We start from the raw sequence: 21,815 nt of genomic DNA, 5'->3' as shown, positions 1-21,815 counted from the left end.
GCCTTCCATACCTGCTGGGAGAATTTCCCACAACACTATTTTCCTTCATGCTGATCCTGCCGGAAAACCGTACAACGTGCATCACTTCGGGGAAGCGTTACAAGGGAAAGTGAACAAGGAGAACGTTGCGAACTTTGGTGTGTTTCAATATAACCACGGGTGGACTCTCAGCTTCCACGACGGTGTGGCGAAGGAAAATTTCCTTGCGTTAAAGGAACTGAAGGTGAAAGGTAGGAGTTGCAAAATCATCGACCCGAACGTTAAACAGGTGGTCGTCAAGTTGCACTAGATGCCGAGAAATATCCCGGACGTCTCAGTTGTTAGGGCGTTATCAGCGTTTGGTGCAGTAAAGGATATCGTTCGCCAGAAATGGAAGTCGTCATTCTTCGAGGGCGTGGAATCTACTACAAGAGAAATAGTTTTTGAAGTCAAAGATAAAGTGTCTGTGGACGATATCCCGCACCTGATGTTCATCGACGGTTGTCAGGTTCTGTTGGACGTACAAGGTCGCGCTCCGCTTTGCCTACGTTGCAAGATGGCGGGCCACATCAGGAAGTCCTGCAATACGCCCTGGTGTAAAAAATGTAAGAGATTCGGGCACGACGAAGAGGAGTGTGTAGCGACGTATGCGTCACGTGTAAAGCGGACGGACGAGCCAGCCAGGGAGATGTTCGCCGACCGCACAGATGACGTCACAATGGTGGAAGCCTGCGAGAACGAAAGGGAAGGAACAAAGGAGGCCTTTCACAACGCTGATCGCCCAGAGGAGTCGACCGTTGGCAAAGGAGATGTGCACGGCCAGGACGCCCCCAAAGACTATGACCCGGCAGCAAGAAGGAAAGAGAGAAGTTCCTCAGTTGATGGCAGCGATGACGAACTTCTTAAACAGGATATGCGAATGACTACTTCTGCAGCAAAGAGACTCAGACAGACAGATCCAACAGGTTTTCCTCCATTAACGCCGCAGGAAACTGCGGGATCCTGCCTCAACGACATCAATTTTGGAACTCTTTAATGTGACTTGGCATGCACTCAGCTGATCGTCCGCTATATGGCAATGGAGATAAGTATGAACTGCTCTCGGCTTTTATTAATTGACGCGGCCGTTCCATGAGAGGCACATCAATCACTGTAGGGACCATAAAGGTGAGGGGACTCAACTCAAGAAAGAAACAGTATCAACTTAAACGTTATCTTCAAGACCACGACGATATTGATGTGCTAGCAGTTCAGGAAACTAAGATCTGCTCTGAAGAAAAGACGACGGAATTGATATCGTATGTGTTTGCATCTGACTTCGATGTTGTCGTCAGCCACGCGGTTGGGTGTTCGGCCGGAACTTTGCTGTGTTTAAGAAAGAGACAAAACATGCTTCCGCTGCAGTACTCTACTGATGATCAAGGTCGAATAGCGAAATTAGACGCCCTTGTAGACAACGAGATATGGCGCTTTATCGGTGTGTATGCGCCCAACGATATGTTAGAAAGGGTCGCTTTTTTCCACTCCGTGGGTGACATAGCAGAGGAAGTGGACAACACAGTTCTGCTGGGCGACTTCAACTGTACGTTAAGCGATAACGATCGGAATAGAATCAAAAACACTGCCGACAAGAGCGAAGTAGCCTTGCAAGCTTTAATAACAAATTGCAGCATGACGGATGCATTTGAGTGCATGAAAGGAACGCCTCCCGTATTTACACACTTTCAAGGGAATTCCCACGCGAGATTAGATAGAGTATACATATCAACACTGTGCAAGAAGAAGGTCACGAGATACGGTGTGAGGCCTGCGTATTTTAGTGACCACTGTTTAGTAAAGGCGACCCTCGGTCAAGACAGAAAGATGGCCAGAAGCGATGGATGGTCGTTGTGGAAGATGAATGTGAGGATACTCGATGATGAGAGCTTCGTTGGGTTGGTAAAGGATGAGATTGCAGGACTCATAACAACTGACAGAACGTGGAGCTCAGCGTGGGATCTCTTTAAACAACGTGTACGTTTTATAGCAATCGAGAGGAGCAGTGTGCTGGCATACCGTGAAAAATGGCGAGAGGAAGAACTAAAGAAGAACCTGAGCGTTATTATCAAGGCTGAGTCCAAAAACCCGGGATCGTTAAGTAAAGAAATGGATGACACAAAATATGAGCTGGAACTAATCAATCAAACGAGATATGAGGGGGCAAGAATACGGTCCAGATCCAGACAATATTTACCGGACGAGTTGCCCAGTAAGAGACACGTCCGACATGAGCTGGAACATGTTCGGGTGAAAGCTATAGAAGAGATTGAACAGGAGGGGGCAATAATTAGTGATGAAGGAATGATACAAAAATGTTTCTACGAGTACTTCGAAAATTTGATTGGGAAACCAAGGAAACCGCAACCGAACGTCGCTGAGATAACGCAGTGGGCGGATGTGGCCAAGTTGACAGAGGAGGAAAAGAGAACACTGGGTGCTCCGCTTGAGCTAGCTGAGATAAAACATGCGATACAATCACTCGGGAAAAACAAGACGCCTGGTCCTGATGGCTTAGTGGGGGAGTTCTATCAGGTGTTTGCTGACTTCATCGCTCCCGTTTTGTTAGAAGTGTACAAGGAGTCAGAAAGACAAGGCACCTTCCCTGCATCTTTTCGGCGTTCTCACACAGTTTTCATCCCTAAGAAGATACCCGCGGGGATTGTCCCTCAAGTGACAGATTTTAGACCAATCACCCTATGCAACCTGGATTACAAGCTATTTGCGAAAGTACTCGCGGCTCGTCTACAGAAGGTGATTCCGATCCTGATAGGTCAGCATCAAACGTGCGCAATCAGAGGCAGGAGCATTCAGACCAACGTGCATGTGTTGCGAACAGTCGTCGACGTGTGTGCCCAAGAAGGAGATCAGGCGGCAGTGCTTCAAGGAGACCTCTCGAAAGCTTTTGATAAGGTTTGCCACGACTTCTTATTTTCCATATTGAACGTGATGAACCTGGGCCAAGAGTTTATAGACCGTGTGCGTTTGTGTTATAGAGACGCGTCAACGAAGCTTGTTCTCAACAAAACCTGTTCAGAAAGCATTATTCTCCGTTCATCAGTGAGGCAGGGATGTCCGTTGTCGCCTCTCTTGTTCAATCTTTATATAGAACCACTGTGTAGAAGGATTATTAGCAACCCCAGCATAGAAGGGTTTCATCTCGGCACCTGCGAGGTGAAAGTGTTGGGCTATGCAGATGATCTAACTTTTGTTGTTTCCGAGAAAAAAAGTGTTGTTGGTGTCATATGCGAGATTGAACAATACTGCAAGCTATCGGGTGCTAGCCTCAACAGGAACAAATCTGTCGGAATGTGGGTAGGTCAATGGGGGACAACTCCCGAAGTATTTCAAGGCATCAAGTGGCAGTGCGTACCAAGGAACTACTTAGGTGTCCCACTACAGGGGGGCAGAAGCATCAGTGGCACATGGACGAAACTTTGTGTGAAAGTGAGAACGCATGCAAACATATGGAAAGCACGGGAGCTTTCCATCTTCCAAAGAGCAGAAGTATGCAACACGTTCTTGGTCGCCACTGTTGTATACTGGTTGCAAGTGCTACACTGCATGCGAAGCAATATACAACATTTTCATCGTGTGTTCGCTACGCTTATCTGGAAGTCGAGCTTCAAGGCAATGCGAAGAGATAATCTCTTCAGATCGGTCCGTAAAGGGGGCGTAGGCCTCCTACATTTATTTGTGATGAAACTAAGTATGAGACTGTTTTTTCGAAAATGCAATCATCCGGTGATTAGAACCATGCTACAGAACATTGGTCATGTCTATCTTCCTGATATTGTGGTGTCGAGTGTACGTCGAATGTTTACTGTGTCCCCCTTCTATGTGGAAGTAATCCAGAGCATGCGATTTTTACTGGCAAGGTTTTCACGTGAATACATCTTCAATCTGTCCAAATCTAGGCTGAAGGCTGATCTTGTAGACGCGCTTTTTCCAGTGCCACTTTACCGAGATATTCCGGAAGACTCAACAGGATCTGATATCCTGTGCAGAGTCAAAAAAATGCCCATCAAAGCCAGAATCAAAACATTTTTCTTCAAGCTGCACACAAACACTTTGCCAGTAAAGACGTGGTTAGCGGCTAAAGCGATATTTGTGCCCTGGTCTACTAACTGTAGATATTGTAACGAGGCTGAAACGATTGAACACGTGTTTATACATTGTACCGAAGCGCAGTTTTTATGGGATGACTTAAGCAGGGCTGTTGATAAGCGAATCCGTCTCAATCCGCATACCATAAGATATTTGCCACTTGCTGACAAGCATGGACCCAGGTATGATATATTGTGTGTGTTGGCAATGTTCAGCTTATGGAAAGTTGTAATAGCTGGTTGGAACGAAGAACATAGGAAGCCGCCTATGGTGTATTTAGCGGAGGAATTGCTGCAAACACAGCGGTTTGCTGAGCACGCATGTGACGTGCCCGAGTGGCTGCAACTCTTCTGTTCTAAAGTGGCTCCGAGACGGGGTTCACTCTTTTAACTGTTTTAATACTGTTTGAGATGTGTATACTGTGATTAATAAAGAATATCTGGACAAAAAAAAGTGGTAGAGCATTGGTCTCGTAAAGCAGCGGTCGTGAGTTCAAACCTCACTGGCGGCAGCTGTCCCGCGTTTTCATTATGAAACGTATTATTCCTGGTGATGATGTCGCCATCTTGAACGAACAAAAAACAACAACATTGAACAGTATTCATTCTATGACTACACTATGTAAATATTGGACGGCGCAGGTGTTCGTAGAGGGAGGTGAGAAACATCAGAACGTGCCACTATAGCTCAGTGGTAGCGCACTGGTCTCGTAAATCAGGGATCGTGAGTTCAAACCTCACTGGCGGCAGCAGTCCCGCGTTTTCATTATGAAACGTATTATTCCTGGTGATGATGTCGCCATCTTGAACGAACAAAAAACAACAACATTGAACAGTATTCATTCTATGACTACACTATGTAAATATTGGACGGCGCAGGTGTTCGTAGAGGGAGGTGAGAAACATCAGAACGTGCCACTATAGCTCAGTGGTAGAGCACTGGTCTCGTAAAACAGGGGTCGTGAGTTCAAACCTCACTGGCGGCAGCTGTCCCGCGTTTTCATTATGAAACGTATTATTCCTTGTGATGATGTAGCCATCTTGAACGAACAAAAAAAAAAACAACAACATTGAACAGTATTCATTGCATGACTACTCTATGCAAATATTGGACGGCTTCGGCGTTCGTGGAGGGAGGTGAGAAACATCAGAACGTGCCGCTATAGCTCAGTGGTAGAGTACTGGTCTCGTAAATCAGGGATCGTGAGTTCAAACCTCACTGGCGGCAGCTGTCCCGCGTTTTCATTATAAAACGTATTATTCCTGGTGATGATGTAGCCATCTTGAACGAACAAAAAAAAAACAACAACATTGAACAGTATTCATTGCATGACTACTCTATGCAAATATTGGACGGCTTCGGCGTTCGTAGAGGGAGGTGAGAAACATCAGAACGTACCGCTATAGCTCAGTGGTAGAGCACTGGTCTCGTAAATCAGGGGTCGTGAGTTCAAACCTCACTGACGGCAGCTGTCCCGCGTTTTCATTATGAAACGTATTATTCCTGGTGATGATGTAGCCATCTTGAACGAACAAAAAAACAACAACAACATTGAACAGTATTCATTGCATGACTTCTCTATGCAAATATTGGACGGCTTCGGCGTTCGTAGAGGGAGGTGAGAAACATCAGAACGTGCCGCTATAGCTCAGTGGTAGAGCACTGGTCTCGTAAATCAGGGGTCGTGAGTTCAAACCTCACTGGCGGCAGCTGTCCCGCGTTTTCATTATAAAACGTATTATTCCTGGTGATGATGTAGCCATCTTGAACGAACAAAAAAAAAACAACAACATTGAACAGTATTCATTGCATGACTACTCTATGCAAATATTGGACGGCTTCGGCGTTCGTAGAGGGAGGTGAGAAGCATCAGAACGTGCCGCTATAGCTCAGTGGTAGAGCACTGGTCTCGTAAATCAGGGGTCGTGAGTTCAAACCTCACTGGCGGCAGCAGTCCCGCGTTTTCATTATGAAACGTATTATTCCTGGTGATGATGTAGCCATCTTGAACGAACAAAAAAAAACAACAACATTGAACAGTATTCATTGCATGACTACTCTATGCAAATATTGGACGGCTTCGGCGTTCGTAGAGGGAGGTGAGAAACATCAGAACGTGCCGCTGTAGCTCAGTGGTAGAGCACTGGTCTCGTAAATCAGGGGTCGTGAGTTCAAACATCACTGGCGGCAGCTGTCCCGCGTTTTCATTATGAAACGTATTATTCCTGGTGATGATGTAGCCATCTTGAACGAACAAAAAACAACAACATTGAACAGTATTCATTCTATGACTACACTATGTAAATATTGGACGGCGCAGGTGTTCGTAGAGGGAGGTGAGAAACATCAGAACGTGCCACTATAGCCTTTTCAAGAAAGTCAAGGACGGAGGTTTAGGTCTACAGCACTTGTTTGTAAAGCAGCTAATTATGAGACTCTGGTTTTATAGGCAGTCTGTGCACCCCCTATTAGACGCCGTGAAGAGAGCAGTAGCCTACCACTATATGCCTGATATATATGTTGGCTTCCACGACCAAGGCTTGCAGTTGACAGGGTTTTATCAGGAGGTCGTGGACTGCGTCAACTTTCTAAAAGTCAGGTTTACCCCAGATTACCTCTTTTCGGTTTCAAAGAAAGTGTTGGCAGCCCATTTGATAGATACCTTGTTTCCCGTGCCAATTTACAGGCAAATTCCGTCTGAGTGGCCTGGAGCGGACGTTTTACACAGGGTCAAACGCATGCACATAAAGCCGAATATGAAAACATTCTTTTTCAAGCTTCATACATCAACGCTCTCTGTGAAAGCATGGTTGGAACAGAAAGGCATATATGTTCCATGGTCTGCCAACTGCAGGTTTTGCAAAGTTCCTGAAACCGTTGACCACATCTTTCTTGATTGTACGGAAGCACAGTTTTTCTGGGACGACATACAGATTAAAGTACTGAATAAACGCCTCTCTCTGAACCCACATACAATCAGATTCCTACCTTTACATCCGAATGAAGATATACGCTACGATATTATCATGCTGATAGCTATGTATTGCTTGTGGAAGCTGCGTATGGCAGACAGAAATGAAGAGCCATTGGCGTCGCCCATGCAGTATTTTAAAGTAGAAATAACGCAGCTGAAGCTATGCTGCATGCAGCATTTGGAAGCACCACCGTGGTTACAGCATCTGTGTGAATCGCTGTCCTCTATGTAAATTATTACTCTCTGTGTGTGACGTGTTTAACCTGTGCGTTGTGTACCATGTATTTTTTTTTCTATCCTGTGTGTATGTAAATTTTTACTCTCTGTATGTGACCTGTGTAACCTGTGTGTTGTGTACAATGTATTTTTTTGTATCCTGTATATTTGGATGCTACGGTGCGCATCATTCATTCATCATACATCACTCATTAACACTGTACAGTCATAGCTTATTTTAATGTTTGTAAATAAACGTGAGTACCTGGTGGAAAAAAAAAAAGCCACTATAGCTCAGTGGTAGAGCACTGGTCTCGTAAATCAGGGGTCGTGAGTTCAAACCTCACTGGCGGCAGCTGTTCCGCGTTTTCATTATGAAACGTATTATTCCTGGTGATGATGTCGCCACCTTGAACGAACAAAAAAAACAACATTGAACAGTATTCATTGCATGACTTCTCTATGCAAATATTGGACGGCTCAGGCGTTCGTAGAGGGAAGTGAGAAACTTCGAAACGTGCCGCTATAGCTCAGTGGTAGAGCACTGGTCTCGTAAATCAGCGGTTGTGAGTTCAAACCTCACTGGCGGCAGCTGTCCCGCGTTTTCATTATGAAACGTATTATTCCTGGTGATGATGTAGCGATCTTGAACGAACAAAAAACAACATTGAACAGTATTCATTCTATGACTACACTATGTAAATATTGGACGGCTCAGGCGTTCGTAGAGGGAGATGAGAATCGTCAGAACGTGCCGCTATAGGTCAGTGGTAGAGAGAGAGTATTCTACTTCCGGCACTTGCTGAGTACGGATGCAGGATGATCTCGGAGCGAACGGCGTCAAGCCGGGTGGATACTAGGCCTAAGATGAACAACAGCGACTACACGTTAATATATCCCACGATTACCGCAGGTAACCTTTCTGCTAATACTTTGCTTATGCATGCGGACCCATCGGCGAAGCCCTACAAGATTCTTGACTTTGACGAGCCTTTGAGGCAAGTTGTAGAGCGCAAGGCTATTGTGACCTTTCGAGCGTACCGATTCAACCATGTATGGGTCATATCGTTCAACAGTGAGAAAGAGAAAAACAAACTAATCGAACGGAAAGAAATATTGGTGAAGGGGAAACGGTGTGTAATAATTGACCCGCACGCAAAGGAGATATCGATAAAGCTGCACTGGGTCTCGAGTCTCTTTCCCAACGAAGCCATCCATGAGGCCATGAGAGATTATGGTGAAATAAAAGAAATTGTCCGGGAGAAATGGAAGTGCCCTGAGTTTGCGGGAATAGGAACCACAACGAGGATTGTCAAACTGCGACTCAAGGAAAGCTTGAGCGTGGACCACATCGCGTACATGATTTATATAAGGGGAGACCCCATTCTGGTAGCAGCGCCGGGAGACCCGCCTCTTTGTTTGCGGTGCAAACAGGTAGGGCATATAAGAAGTCAGTGTAAAACACCTCGATGCAAAGATTGCAAAAGTTTCGGTCACCAGGCAGAAGAATGCGTGCAAACGTATGCAAGCAAGACAAAAGGTCAAGATTCCGACATAATCGCGGAGCATCTGATGGACGAGGATGAAACTGAAAGAAGCGAAGAAGCCAGTGCAGACGATAAGAAAGGAGATCAGACTGGAGCTGAAGTTGAAACGCCCACCACGACGCAACCAAAGATAGAAAAGGAGAACGACGAGAATGCAGATAACAGTGATATGGATATGACAGAAGTTGAAGAAAATAGGGTCAAAAGGAAACGACTGGAAAAACTTAAAACCAAAGGAAAAGAAACTTTGAAGGAACAAAGATGGAAAGCCAGGCAAGAGAACCGGTGGAAAAAGAGCGATGCGCTAAGACAAGTAATGCAGCTTGAAGAGGTAGGGGCATCACAGCTGGACAAGGGGGCCTTCGGAAATGTCTAGCACCTTCTGAATTGTTACCATAAAGAAGATAAAGATTGGAACCTTGAACACTTATAGCCTTATCCGATGGAACAGAAAACAATGGACATTGGAAACAATAAATCTACACAAATTGGACATAATCTGCCTCCAGGAAACAAAAATTTCGACGGTGGACCAAGAGAAAGATTTGATTAATCTATTCAAGCACAAGTTTTGGTGTTACCACTCCGCCGGCCAGGGACATAGTGCAGGGACAGCGATTCTGGTGAGAAAAGAGCGGAGGTTCAAGGTAGTGGACACCATACTGGACCAAAGGGGCCGGTTCACAATTGTTGATCTTCTCGTGTACAATCATCTGGTACGGGTGGTCTGTGTCTACGCACCAAATAAAAACGAAGAGCGGAAATACTTCTTCAAAGAGCTTCGAGTATTAGTTGACACCCCCGCTAGAGTCGCTTTCTATTGAGATTTTAATGTCGTCACGAGTAGAACAGACTGCAGCTACCCTTTTAGGGGGGATCCGAGTGTGACGGAATTGAAGAGATTGCTGCGGGACTTCAGCCTAGTGGACACGGGAGAGAAGCAACACACTGAACCACACCTACTGGCAAGGAGCGTCGCACGCGAGGCTCGACAGAATTTATTTCTCAGCGGAGTGGGACACTTTGGCAAGTAACTATAAGGTCAGCCCGGTGGCGTTTACTGACCACGGCTTGGTGAGCGTGGAAATCAACTGGAATGGTAAGAGAGCACAGGAAGGTCCAACAGATAACGTTAGAGCTAGATCCTGGAAACTGAATGAGAGCATTCTGGAAGATGAGGAGTTCAGGCTCGAACTGGAAAGTGATATAAGGGATTACCTGGATAACGGGAAAGTGGATGCAGTAGCGTGGGAGGTCCTAAAAGGGAAGATAAAGAATAAAGCTATAAAGTATAGCCAGCTGAAGAAACATAAAGAAAGAGAAGAAACCAAGACGTTGATGAGGGATCTGCGTTTGCTCATAGCAGAAGAAAATCGTAGCCCGGGGTGCTACATAGAAGATATACGACATCTGAAGAAAGAAATTCTTCATATTATGGAAAGGCGGTATGAAGGAGCTCAAGTCAGAAGTAGACTGAAGGACATTTCCCTGGATGAACAGCCAAGTAAAGTCGTTCTTATTCGGGAGCGAGAAAGAGCATACGGCAACACCATCTCGGCCCTGAACGTCTCGGGTAGCATAGTAGAGTCGCAAGAGGCGATAGAAGAGGCGTTCCATGCAAAGTACAGTGAACTCTTCGCTTCGACAGGCGCTGAAGAAGGTCCTTCCTTGATAAGAAACTTAAATACTTTGCCTAAAATGGACGAACAGCTAGCGAAGTCAATGAACGAGGAGATATCAATAGAGGAAATAGAGAAAGTCATCAAGAGACTGGGTCCCAATGTCCTGGGTCCTGGGCCTGACGGAATCGGATCTCTTTTCTACAAGAAATTCGCAACGCCACTGTCATTCATACTGAAGATAGTGTACAAGACATCGGAAAGCGCAAGCTACTTCCACCATCGATGCGCCAGTCCTTTACCGTGCTTATTCCGAAGAAAAAGGCCAACGACGGGGAAGCAGCTACGGTGAATGACTACCGCCCTATCAGCCTTCTAAGCACAGATTATAAGATCCTCGCAAAAGTCTTTGCCACCTGACTAAAAGTCTGTCTGCGTAGCGTCATCGGACACCACCAGGTGTACGGTATCAAAGGCAGAAGTATTGGAAGGAACCTACATATCATGCGAGCTCTATGCGAAGCAGCGGAAATCCTTCCCGCAGAGCTTGGGATCCTCCAGGTCGACCTCCGGCAGGCCTTTGATAGGGTTAATCATCAATATCTATGGGCTGTCCTGGAGAAAATGGGTGTGGAAGACTACCTGCGGAACTGGGTGAAAGTGTGCTATGCCGACATCGGCGCCAGGCTACTAGTAAACGGCAAACTGAGCAAACCTATAGACATTCGCTCATCAGTTAGGCAGGGGTGCCCACTCTCCCCACTGCTCTTTGCAGCCTATCTCGAGCCGCTCTGTCGTAACATAATCGCAAACCAACGTATCAAGGGTCTGCAAATCGGATCAGAAAACATTAAGCTGTTGGAGTACGCCGACGACGTAGTGATGGTGTGCACATCAAAAGAAAGCGTAGGCGAATCGCTCCAAGCCATAAAAAAGTTTACGAAGCATTCTGGAGCGCAGCTAAATGTCGAGAAGACTATAGGAACGTGGCTAGGGACGTGGGACGTAGCACCGACCTTCTTCCTCGGGATACACTGAAAAACAACACTCGACAAGTATCTTGGAGTCCCCTTCTACCTTCACAAACCTACGGAACAGTTGTGGAGACCCAAGATGAACGGCCTTCGAGGAGCGCTCAGCCCAGGGCACGGCAGGCGCATCTCACTCTTCAACAAGGCGTACATCTGCAACACTTGCTTGTACCCTGTTTTACTATACAGCACAGTGCACAAGGTATAGCAGCGCAACGGTAGGCAGGTTCCATAGACTTTGTGCAACATTCATTTGGAACTCTCCTATGGAACGAATGCGGCGAACGAACCTGTTCTGGAATCTAAAGATGGGCGGCCTAGGGCTTGTGAACCTTGACATCAAGCTGAAGGTCCAGAGATTCATCTACTTCAGGGATGAAAGCTATGTGTTCCTCAGAACCTGCATGCAAACCTTCAGTGCGGACTACCTTAAAAGTTGGACTGTGAGAGTGGATGCCCACACGACCAGGAAACAAACTGGGACTTTCTACAAAGAAGTCGGAGCTGCCATCAATTTCTTTGAAGATCGTTTCTCTTGGGACTACTTATGCAAAGTGAAAAAGAAAAGGCTTTATTGGGACACAATCGAGTACCTCCTTCCGTATCCCCTATACCGCCAGATAGCACTCCCCAAAGAGGCCGAAAACGTTTTCCGAAGACTCCGAAAGCTTCTGGTACCAACCAGTAGCAAAGGGTTTTTCGTCAAATTCCACTGCGAGGTGCTTCCTGTAAAAGTGTGGCTGTAACGAAAGAAGTTCTTTGTGCCGTGGTCCCTTAACTGCGATCTGTGCACAGCAGAAGAAACGTTGCTCCACGTTTTCGTGAACTGCAAAAGGGCAAGGGACTTTTGGGGGGAGTTTAGACTCTACACTGACCTCGATGTAAATATTGACTGGACCTCACTGAAATACCTGGTTTTCGAAGGCTGTGAAGACAACAACACCCCAGCAGCTCTAGTGACCGTAGGCCCCCACGCCCTCTGGCGCTTCCGGATGGCGCTTGCGGAATGCGAGTCCAATCCCAAGGCACCCTGGATTAACTTCATCAACAGCTTAACCTGGATACACACCGCTGTCTGCGCTCTAGAGGACGGCAGAGAAGACGATGCCCTCAGGACGCTGCTGAGGAGGAAGATCGCAGGCACAACAAGAACCTTAAGAAGCCCCCCCCCCCGCCAACTTCACAGGAAGGGGAAACCTCGGGAAGTTTAAGGCGACCATCAAGCAGGGCCTACCCCCATAGTTCTGGAAGCATCGAGTGCGAAGACGCCTCGTGGTTTTTATGTAGGTTTTCATTACAAAAGTAAAGTCAAATAAAGGTTTAAAAAAGAAAAAAAGGTCAGTGGTAGAGCCCTGGTCTCGTAAACCAGGGGTTGTGAGTTCAAACCTCACTGGCGGCAGCTGTCCCCCGTTTTCATTATGAAACGCGTTATTCCTGGTGATGAGGTAGCCAACTTGAACAGTATTCATTGCACCGTGGTTAGAACATCTGTGTGAATCGCTGTCCTCTATGTAAATTATTACTCTCTGTGTGTGACCTGTGTAACCTGTGTGTTGTGTACCATGTATTTTTTGTATACTGTGTATTTGGATGCTACGGTGTGCATCATTCATTCATCATCCATCACTCATTAACACTGTACAGTCATAGCCTATTTTAATGTTTGTAAATAAACGTTATTACCTGGTGGGAAAGAAAAGCCGCTACAGCTCAGTGGTAGACCACTGGTCTCGTGAACCAGGGGTCGTGAGTTCAAACCTCACTGGTGGCTGCTGTCCCGCGTTTTCATTATGAAATGTATTATTCCTGGTGATGATGTAGCCATCTTGAACGAACAAAAAAACAACATTGAACAGTATTCATTCTATGACTACTCTATGCAAATATTGGACGGCTTAGGCGTTCGTAGAGGGAGGTGAAAAACGCCAGAACGTGCCGCTATAGGTCAGTGGTAGAGCCCTGGTCTCGTAAACCAGCGGTCGTGAGTTCAAACCTCACTGGCGGCAGCTGTCCCGTGTTTTCATTATGAAACGTATTATTCCAGGTGATGATGTAGCCATCTTGAACGAACAAAAAAAAAAAAAAAACATTGAACATGGGGGCTCAATGTGTAGGTTGAATTGAGTAATTGTTCTTTATTACTGTTGTAATTTCTACAGAAGGCGCCCGATAATCAGGCACTCATATCTTGACTTCTTGCATGTCACTTCTTGCGAGGTGCACCTCGAGCACCCATGAAGAAGACCGAGAGACACGGACACAGAAGACGACACACGTAAGTTCTCAGGGCACACCCAGTGCTGCTGCTTCACTCGTGCTGTTGCACTCGTACAAGACGTGATGCTGTTCAAGACAACACTCGCATATGATGGAAGGAGCATCGTCGATGCATGCTAGACAGCTGCCACAGCAACATGTGTCAAGTCTTTTCTTGTGGTTCACGACGGCTTTTAGAGCCTTCTGGTGTAAAATGGTCCGTCACCAGGGACAGGTTCACGGACTCGTCCAGGATGCCATCGGGTACCCGTTCTGGCCTCACCTACAAAAAGGAGGAGCACGTGATAGGTAAGTGCTAACAATCTGGACGAGGACAAACACACACGACTGAGCACAGCCATAGACATGTACTGTAACAGCCATGAGTGTCCTATTTAATCAGGCAAATTGCATCTGCTCATTGCAGTTTAGATATTTACTTGCATGCAACAACTTGCCATAACAAAGAAGAAAAATGTGCTTGCTTTGGCGATTATCTGTTGAAATTTGCAAACTTAGTCACTCTCCAATTAGAGTTTGCTGTCTCAGTGCATCTTGTACAGCTTGTTCATCTGCAACCCATGACAGGATCTTTCTCCTCTTCTCACTTGCCAACAGTTTTACAAATGATGTTGCAGCAGTTCTGATTTTCTTCTTGTGCAGGCCAATGACAGTCTTCTCAGCTCTTTTCGGTCGACCACGCTTCCTGACAATTGGTGGGCCCGGATGTCTGAGAGGCTGGATGTTCTGCCACCGACATCCACAGATGAGAAGCAGCATTGCTGTTCATGGTGCCTGGCTGCTCCTAGTGGATCATCATTTACAACAGTTGTTGCCAGGGGAGTGGCTGCCTCTGAAGTGGATTGAGTCTGAGGGCCCCCTTAATTCTCAATGCGCACGTGTGCTGCCCGTCATCGTCGGCTGTAGGTGTGCTGGAGATGTCAAGAGCAGGATGTAGAATACCCAGCCGTTTTTCCTTCAGGAAACGAAGGTCTTAAAGCTGCTGGAGGTATTCCTCTCCAGTTGCCTCCGACGCCAGTTTGGCAAGGTATTTTCATAGTTGCATGGCCTTTCGGAACTTGTCATGTTTAGACAGGCCACGTGCTGGTCGTTCAGATGTCCTTGTGATCGCGAGTCGGGTTGCTTCGGGCATACGTGCTTCCAGCATGTCCTGGTTAGAATTGTAGTAGCCGTTGGTCCACTTGCTGTGGCACAGTTCCATGCAGTGAAAGTCTGCTCCTTTGAGTTCTGTTGCTGCCAATATATGGCGGCTTGGCAGCAACGTTGATCAACTTGTGGAGCGCATGCAACTATTTACAGTCACAACGGTGGGCCCAGATGATGGTGTGAGCGAGTACGCGCTCTCATGCTGGCAGCTTTACTTTATGACGCTGCTGGAGATATCTCTTGACTGAATTGAAGGCAAATTCGGTCAGAGTGTTGTAGTACTGCTCCTCAGCCTCCTGGGCAAACGTGATTACTTTTCGCTTGTGGGTGACCTGTGGTCCCTTGTTGGTCGCAGCTCTCATCGCGGTTCATTAGGACAGCAAATAGTTAACAGCGACAACGAATATATATATGTAATACAAACAAATAATTAATAAAATATAATTAATAAAAATAGAGAAAATGGAATAACAGAAAAAATATACAGGGTGAACAAAATTAAGCTTTCACAAGACGGACAGAGGAAAACCGGGCGGTATTTTTCTGCTACTTGAGTAAGCATCTGTTTCTTACTCAAGTAGCATAAAGATGGCTCCGGTTTTCTTTTAGTGTTGTTTGTTATGCGCTCGTGGAAGCTTAACGTTGTGCACGCTGTATAACTAGCATATATAAAAATATATAATAAAATTTATAAATGTAAAATATGAGTATTAAATGTAGGTATAAAAATAAATAATATAAAGTATAGTAAATAAAACTATAATATATATGTACATGTACACATCATTATTATACACAATATTAAGCTGTTACACCAGCCGCCGGCTCTAAAGCGAAACGCACCGCCTCGAAAATATTGTCGCCACCGGCGTGCGAGCTCGGAATATCTCTGATTGGCTGCACAACATATGTATATTTGGACGCTCATTGGTCTAAAAAACTGGCGTCAGTTTCCTTCGCGCTGATTGGGCGAGAGTCATTTGATTGAGGCGCGCGTATCCAAACGGTTCGTCGAACGGACCAGCTCCCGTGGCTCAGTGGTTAGCGTGCTGGCCATGTCACGTCGAGACTGGGAGGTACCCGGGTTCGAATCCCGGTGCCGGCTGTGCTGTCTGGGGTTTTTCCTGGGTTTTCCTCAGACACTCTCAGACATATGTCGGCACAGTTCCCTTAGAAGTCGGCCCAGGACGCACATTCCCCCAGAGCGTCAGTCGTGACGTTGCCCACATACGTGAGGCCGACAACGGCAAGCCCTTTCACCATCACCACCACCATTCGTCGAACGGAGGAGAAAGAAAAACGACAGAGGAGACATCGCGTCTGTCCGGCCACGCGTGTTCTCTCGGACTGCAACCGTTGTGCACGCAGACGCTAGGGGTAGTTTGAGGGTTTTGAATGCTTTAGATTTAGATTGTGGCGAACTGCTAATGTGAGAACGGAATGGCATATCCACCTCATCATCACAACAGAGGGAAGACGATCATGACATGGAATCCCTGCACCTCCAAAGGACGCAGAAATCGTCAGAGAGGAAGTCTGCACTCTTTCCGACGTACTGCAGGTGAACGGTAAGACAAGTTTGATTACTTTTTTGTGACCGAAGGAAGTAATGCAGGTTCATCACGTTAAGTGTATTACGTACAACATTTACGAGTCATTCAGTACATTAGCGGCGTTTCATTGTGCAGTGCATTGCCGTAACTTGTACGTTTCTGATATGCCGCTAATCAAATTATGTGTGGTTATGCTAGTTGCCCATCATGCACGTCGCAGCCGTTCATTCACTGTGATCTATGAACATTCGTGACAAATGCGCTTTGGTGTTCAAATACGAAATCAAGATCGACTGCCTATCATAGCAGTGATTTTCGTGCAGAGTTACGGATCATCAATAGATTTTTTTTTTAAGTTCTCCCGCAGCCATGGGCAACGACGACGCACATAGCTCAGCATTGGCTTCTGAACTGCCCTTGGATGTCGAAGCACCTAAAGCTCCAGTAAAGCCTGTTACAAGACGTAAAAAGATATGTACTGTAGCTTTTTCGAGGCATTTCCGGAGGCCAAATAAACTTGATTTGTCATACACCATCGTTTTTTGATTGTCTGCTTTGGGACAGCATGATCGTTGCTCTACAGCTAGCGCCGAAGACAAACGGACGAGGCTGGGGGGTAGGGGGACCAGAGGAGAGACTAAAAACCCGAGGAGAGAAGGGGGAGGAGGTTGAGAAAGGAGGTCGGTCTGCGCATGCGCACTGGGCCCCAGCTTTTTTCCCGCGCTGCACCTCGGAGACGCTGTGAGTGGCCCCTGGGGATCACGTGGTTTGGGCGCCCGCCATTTTCCCTGGACCATTGCGTAAACGGCAGCTTCCGGCGGATGGTTACACTACACTATTATACTATTACATACATATTATAACACATTACATATAACAACTACACTATTACACTACACTATTTCACATATATAAGTATATATAAAACAAATATACAATATAAAGAAAAATAATTTATATAAACAAAAATAAAGAAAATAAATTAAAAGTATATATATATATATATATGTAATATAAATAAAGCTGTTAACAAAACCCTGAAGAGAGCTGCAACTTTTGACAGCAGGTTTAACTAACTTTAACCCAGCGACCACTGGTTGGAGATATCCAGCCAGTCCCGTATTCGAGCACTGGTCTTGATGCGACTTTTTCCAACTTGTCCAGGAACTTTGTATAGTCTTCTTTGCTCTTTGCAGGCAGACTTCCCTCTGAGCCGGTGATATACCAACTTTTCACATCTAACTTCCCAACAAAATATACACAGCACATGAAATATGCAGATTAGCACATTTGCGTTGGCAAATTCTTCTTTCAGGAGATGTCACTCTTTGAGATCTTTATCTGCCATGGGTGCCAGCCCATGTTGGGTTGCATTCCTTGTATTTCTGTAGCAACGACTGGGGACTTTGCTGGACACAGGACGCTTATGGCAGCAACTCCTGACACACCGTTGCGGTCTTCAACGTGCAAAATATACAATGGACAACATATTTTGAGAAGATTTTATATTGCATAGATGGCGATGAATTCCGGGCAGCACTGCATCTTTTTCTTCATTCGAGCATAGGTGATGAAGAGTCCCCTGAATTCTTTCTTGCCATCCAAGAGCAGATGGCAGTCACATCCTATGGGTATTACAAAAAGTTGTGAATGTAGAAATGATTCAACCCTGAAGTTCCTCCTTTTCCTCCTTTCTTTCCTCCTTTCAAATTCTGGGGTAAAAATTGGGCCGGTAGTTTCATGTAAAAAATTTACGCAAATTCGGGTGGAAAAATTATCATCAGACTGAATTTTGGTAGAAATCAGGCTTTGTTGTAGAATTAACGTCCATTGTACCATTCATCTCGAATTTTAGGAGTCATCAACTCTGTATTTTGAGCAAGATTAGTATGTCACTGCCTTGAGGTGTCTAGCTATCAGGTTTAACCTAAAACGGGCGAACCTCGATTCTGGGAAATGTTGGGTTACACCCTAAGAATGAATGGCTCAGAAGTGATGAAGCGATCAATGCAGTCAGGAGGACATAAGAACTGGGAGGCATTACCATACTTCTCCTTCAGTATGGGGACAGTTGCCTCGATGTTGTTTCGTGAAGGAGATGAGAAGGCTGTGACCATGTTGTTGAGGTCCTTCCTGAGGATTACCTTATCAGACTCTTCTTAAATGCTTTGCCTCACAAGCTTGGTGTTCGCACCAATGTTGATGAACTTATTTACCTCTTGTCGCGTTGCCTCAGGAAAATGTCTGTGTAGCTCCTGCAGCAACATGAATGTCAGTTCAATGAAATTTGAGTCGTTCTTGCTGTACGGATCAATGACTGATAACCCAGAAGTTGTAGTGAAATGGCTGTGCATTACAGCATCTAGCTCATTCAGTTATCGACAGAGGACTGAGCATCTGTGGACCACGACTGAGTACACACCTTTGATGTGACATGATTGTGCCTGTCGTCAATGCTGATGATTTGCAAGGACTCCCACCTGGCGTCGCACGGCACTTAATCCGTGCTGGGCAGCCTGCTTAGTATGTGCTGTATCAAAGAAATTGACATGTTGCTTAAATTTGTGTCGCCTTACCTTTTTGGCCCCTGCTCTTACCTTGAGTTCCTGATTCTCTTAAACTTACATTGGAACTTCATGCCACATTTAATGCAAGGGTATATGAGCCCGTAGTGTACAAGCTGTGGATTTACATGCTTTGTAACTTTCTTTCGAGCAGCCTCAACCTTTTGTGCTTCACGCCTGTACTAGCCCTGGCAAACAGGCTGAGAGTAGCTCTCAATGGCTTTGACGAATTCATCGGGCATAGAAAACTCGTCACCCACTTTTAACATTGTTTCCATCATGAAAGACTTAGTGTCTCGCACGACAGTTGGAAAGCGCACCAAGTTCTCAGCGTTCTCAGTTGCCTGCAACAAGCCTACGTGACATGGAGCGTAGCTGCACCAAAGCAGTGCTTGGGTTGCATGAGTAGTGATGCTGATGGGCGATGGCCTGCTTATGCACTTGTTTACATACATGTGTTGATGCATTAAGAAAGGCCAAAAATGTCTACATGAAAAGCACTATGCCAAGACCGTGCGAAAGCAAGGGACTAAAGCCTGAGCATAATTTACCTCGCAACAAGAAAAGTACACAAAGAAAAAGTACTGTTGGTTAACAGTGTGTCATGTCTATCAGATACTTTCTTGCAAATGTCTAACCCCTTATGGCGGACAACTTGCACAGTACAGGTAGACGTGTAGTATTCACTGTGTTGCAATACAGTTGTGGTGCGAGATTTTGTCAGCGAAAGATGGCAGTCTCCTGTCTCAAATAAATGTCAGTTGCTGGTATTAAGTCTTCATGCCTTCTCTCAGTCTCAAGGTTTCATTACTCATTGTGGATGTTCACCTGCTTGCTGCCGCCCTTTTTTTTCTGATATGGTAAGAGTTCGGGCAGCGCACACCCGACCTCGTGGACAACTACCTTGTGCTGCCGGTCTATTAAGGTAAGGCAGGCATACCCAAATGAATCAAATAAAAGATGTACAGGGCGTTTCAGGTTACAGTATACAGTGTGTCCCGGCTAAATGCAAACGATATTTCTAATAAAAAGGGACTCTATAGAGAAGATCGGTGCCTTTTCTTCGATACTTGTGTTGGAAACGTGGTGAGATGTGCCTGTTTTTAACACAAATGGCATAGAAAAGGTACCGTTTTTTCTTTATTTCTGCATTGTATTAGCACTTGGCTGGGACGCTCGGTATATACCTAGTTGGAAATGGTGCTAAAAGTACAGAGCTGACTACACCGACAATACTGAAACTAGTTGATTCAGTAAAGGAAGACTGCTCCGTTTCACTAACTTAACACAGTTCATTTAGTCATTGCTCCACTAGTGTACCGCTGCACACCTCGTCGGATCGTGGATGGAGCTTTGAACCGCACATAGGCCATTGGGAATGTTAGAGGCAATGCTTTTCCAGACTTTCACGGTTTAGCCATGAGCCATCAGATAAGGTTCCTCTATCAAGTAAAACTGTAGCAAGAAACGAGTGTTCTGGCAACGGGCGCAGCCAGAAATTAAATAAAGGAAGGCCCCATGGGAGGTTTATATGGGAGAGGAGGATTTCCCTCTTCCCTTTCCCAAATGCACAACTAAGTCATGGTTTCGGAGAGGGGGGCAGAGCTTCAAAGCCTCCCCCCTCCCCCGCTACGCACACCTAGTTTTTGCGTAAGTTGACTCCAAATTTTCTTTTTATTCGTTTTGTCGCCATTATAAACTGGTACTTTATCTTGGCTCACCCTTGGACTAGCGCCCCACAGAACCAGCGAACGGTGTACGATGGTGGGGCGGGTTAAGTGACTTGCAGTAGTAGTCACGCACAATCCTGTGCGCGCTTCCGAAATCTTACCATATTAGGAAAGGAAGGAAGGAAGGAAGGGCGGCGGCGAGCATAAGTGAACATCCACAATGAGAAACCAAACCTTGAGACTGAGAGAAGACACGGAGTCAATACCAGCAACAGACATTTATTTGAGACAAGAGATTGTCGTCCTTCGCAGACAAATCTTGCACCACAGCTATATGGCAGCACCCTGAGTACTACACGCTTTCCTGTAATGTACAGTCGCCGACCGATTTTTCGGACATGCTCGATTACTCGGACTCGTTCGCGGAACGGCCGCGGGTCCCATAGAGGTGATGTATAAGAACATCCAAAATTTCGGACGTCGTGCAGCTCCGTCGCTCGATATTTCGGACTCTGTTTGCCCAACCCGCGAATTTCTCTCTTGGGGTGACAGAAAATATTGGTATCACCCGAAATTCGTATCAAAAGAAATCAACCAACTAAAATATTGAGGCAAAAAAATAGGCATTGATGATTGTTGACTTTCCATTCCTCTGAGTAGAAGAGGTCTGTCGTAGCGCCTTTGCGTCTTCCGAGCCGAGCACCAGCTCCCGTGGCTCAGTGGTTAGCGTGCCGGCCATGTCACGTCGAGACTGGGAGGTACCCGGGTTCGAATCCCGGTGCCGGCTGTGCTGTCTGGGGTTTTTCCTGGGTTTTCCTCAGACGCTTTCAGACATATGTCGGCACAGTTCCCCTAGAAGTCGGCCCAGGACGCACATTTCCCCAGGGCGTCAGTCGTGACGTTGCCCACATACGTGAGGCCGACAACGGCAAGCCGTTTCACCATCACCACCACCATCCGAGCCGAGCGCGTGCTGTCTGCCCGCGAGTCGCGCGAGAGCGCTGTAAAGCGAGCTTCACCTAAAGCTCGCATGCGTTAGGTGAAGCCTACTTGCGGACTTGATGCGGCGGTGCCTCTGATAGTGTACATTGACGAA

The 21,815-nt window shown here is 46.1% G+C and overlaps 1 long non-coding RNA gene and 11 other non-coding genes across 12 annotated transcripts; all 12 read left to right on the top strand.

Moving 5' to 3' along the window:
• Positions 1–4,798: 4,798 nt before the first annotated feature.
• Trnat-cgu (transfer RNA threonine (anticodon CGU)) lies at positions 4,799–4,870 on the top strand. Its single transcript has one exon. It is a non-coding gene; the product is annotated as a tRNA-Thr (tRNA).
• Positions 4,871–5,035: 165 nt separating this feature from the next.
• Trnat-cgu (transfer RNA threonine (anticodon CGU)) lies at positions 5,036–5,107 on the top strand. Its single transcript has one exon. It is a non-coding gene; the product is annotated as a tRNA-Thr (tRNA).
• A 170-nt stretch (positions 5,108–5,277) lies between these two features.
• On the top strand, positions 5,278–5,349 carry Trnat-cgu (transfer RNA threonine (anticodon CGU)). The gene has a single exon. It is a non-coding gene; the product is annotated as a tRNA-Thr (tRNA).
• Positions 5,350–5,518: 169 nt separating this feature from the next.
• Trnat-cgu (transfer RNA threonine (anticodon CGU)) lies at positions 5,519–5,590 on the top strand. The gene has a single exon. It is a non-coding gene; the product is annotated as a tRNA-Thr (tRNA).
• A 169-nt stretch (positions 5,591–5,759) lies between these two features.
• Trnat-cgu (transfer RNA threonine (anticodon CGU)) lies at positions 5,760–5,831 on the top strand. The gene has a single exon. It is a non-coding gene; the product is annotated as a tRNA-Thr (tRNA).
• A 169-nt stretch (positions 5,832–6,000) lies between these two features.
• Positions 6,001–6,072, top strand: Trnat-cgu (transfer RNA threonine (anticodon CGU)). The gene has a single exon. It is a non-coding gene; the product is annotated as a tRNA-Thr (tRNA).
• A 168-nt stretch (positions 6,073–6,240) lies between these two features.
• On the top strand, positions 6,241–6,312 carry Trnat-cgu (transfer RNA threonine (anticodon CGU)). Its single transcript has one exon. It is a non-coding gene; the product is annotated as a tRNA-Thr (tRNA).
• Positions 6,313–7,595: 1,283 nt separating this feature from the next.
• On the top strand, positions 7,596–7,667 carry Trnat-cgu (transfer RNA threonine (anticodon CGU)). The gene has a single exon. It is a non-coding gene; the product is annotated as a tRNA-Thr (tRNA).
• A 164-nt stretch (positions 7,668–7,831) lies between these two features.
• Trnat-cgu (transfer RNA threonine (anticodon CGU)) lies at positions 7,832–7,903 on the top strand. The gene has a single exon. It is a non-coding gene; the product is annotated as a tRNA-Thr (tRNA).
• Positions 7,904–13,208: 5,305 nt separating this feature from the next.
• Positions 13,209–13,280, top strand: Trnat-cgu (transfer RNA threonine (anticodon CGU)). Its single transcript has one exon. It is a non-coding gene; the product is annotated as a tRNA-Thr (tRNA).
• Positions 13,281–13,443: 163 nt separating this feature from the next.
• Trnat-cgu (transfer RNA threonine (anticodon CGU)) lies at positions 13,444–13,515 on the top strand. The gene has a single exon. It is a non-coding gene; the product is annotated as a tRNA-Thr (tRNA).
• Positions 13,516–13,664: 149 nt separating this feature from the next.
• On the top strand, positions 13,665–16,481 carry LOC135365949 (uncharacterized). The gene is made up of 4 exons (XR_010414035.1): positions 13,665–13,784; positions 13,845–14,074; positions 14,429–14,813; positions 16,402–16,481. It is a non-coding gene; the product is annotated as an uncharacterized LOC135365949 (long non-coding RNA).
• Positions 16,482–21,815: the final 5,334 nt, after the last annotated feature.

This window comes from Ornithodoros turicata, chromosome 1 (assembly GCF_037126465.1).
Source record: "Ornithodoros turicata isolate Travis chromosome 1, ASM3712646v1, whole genome shotgun sequence".
NCBI lineage: Eukaryota > Metazoa > Arthropoda > Arachnida > Ixodida > Argasidae > Ornithodoros > Ornithodoros turicata.
The sequence above is the reverse complement of the archived record's forward strand: the minus strand, read 5'-3'. Positions and strand labels throughout refer to the sequence as shown.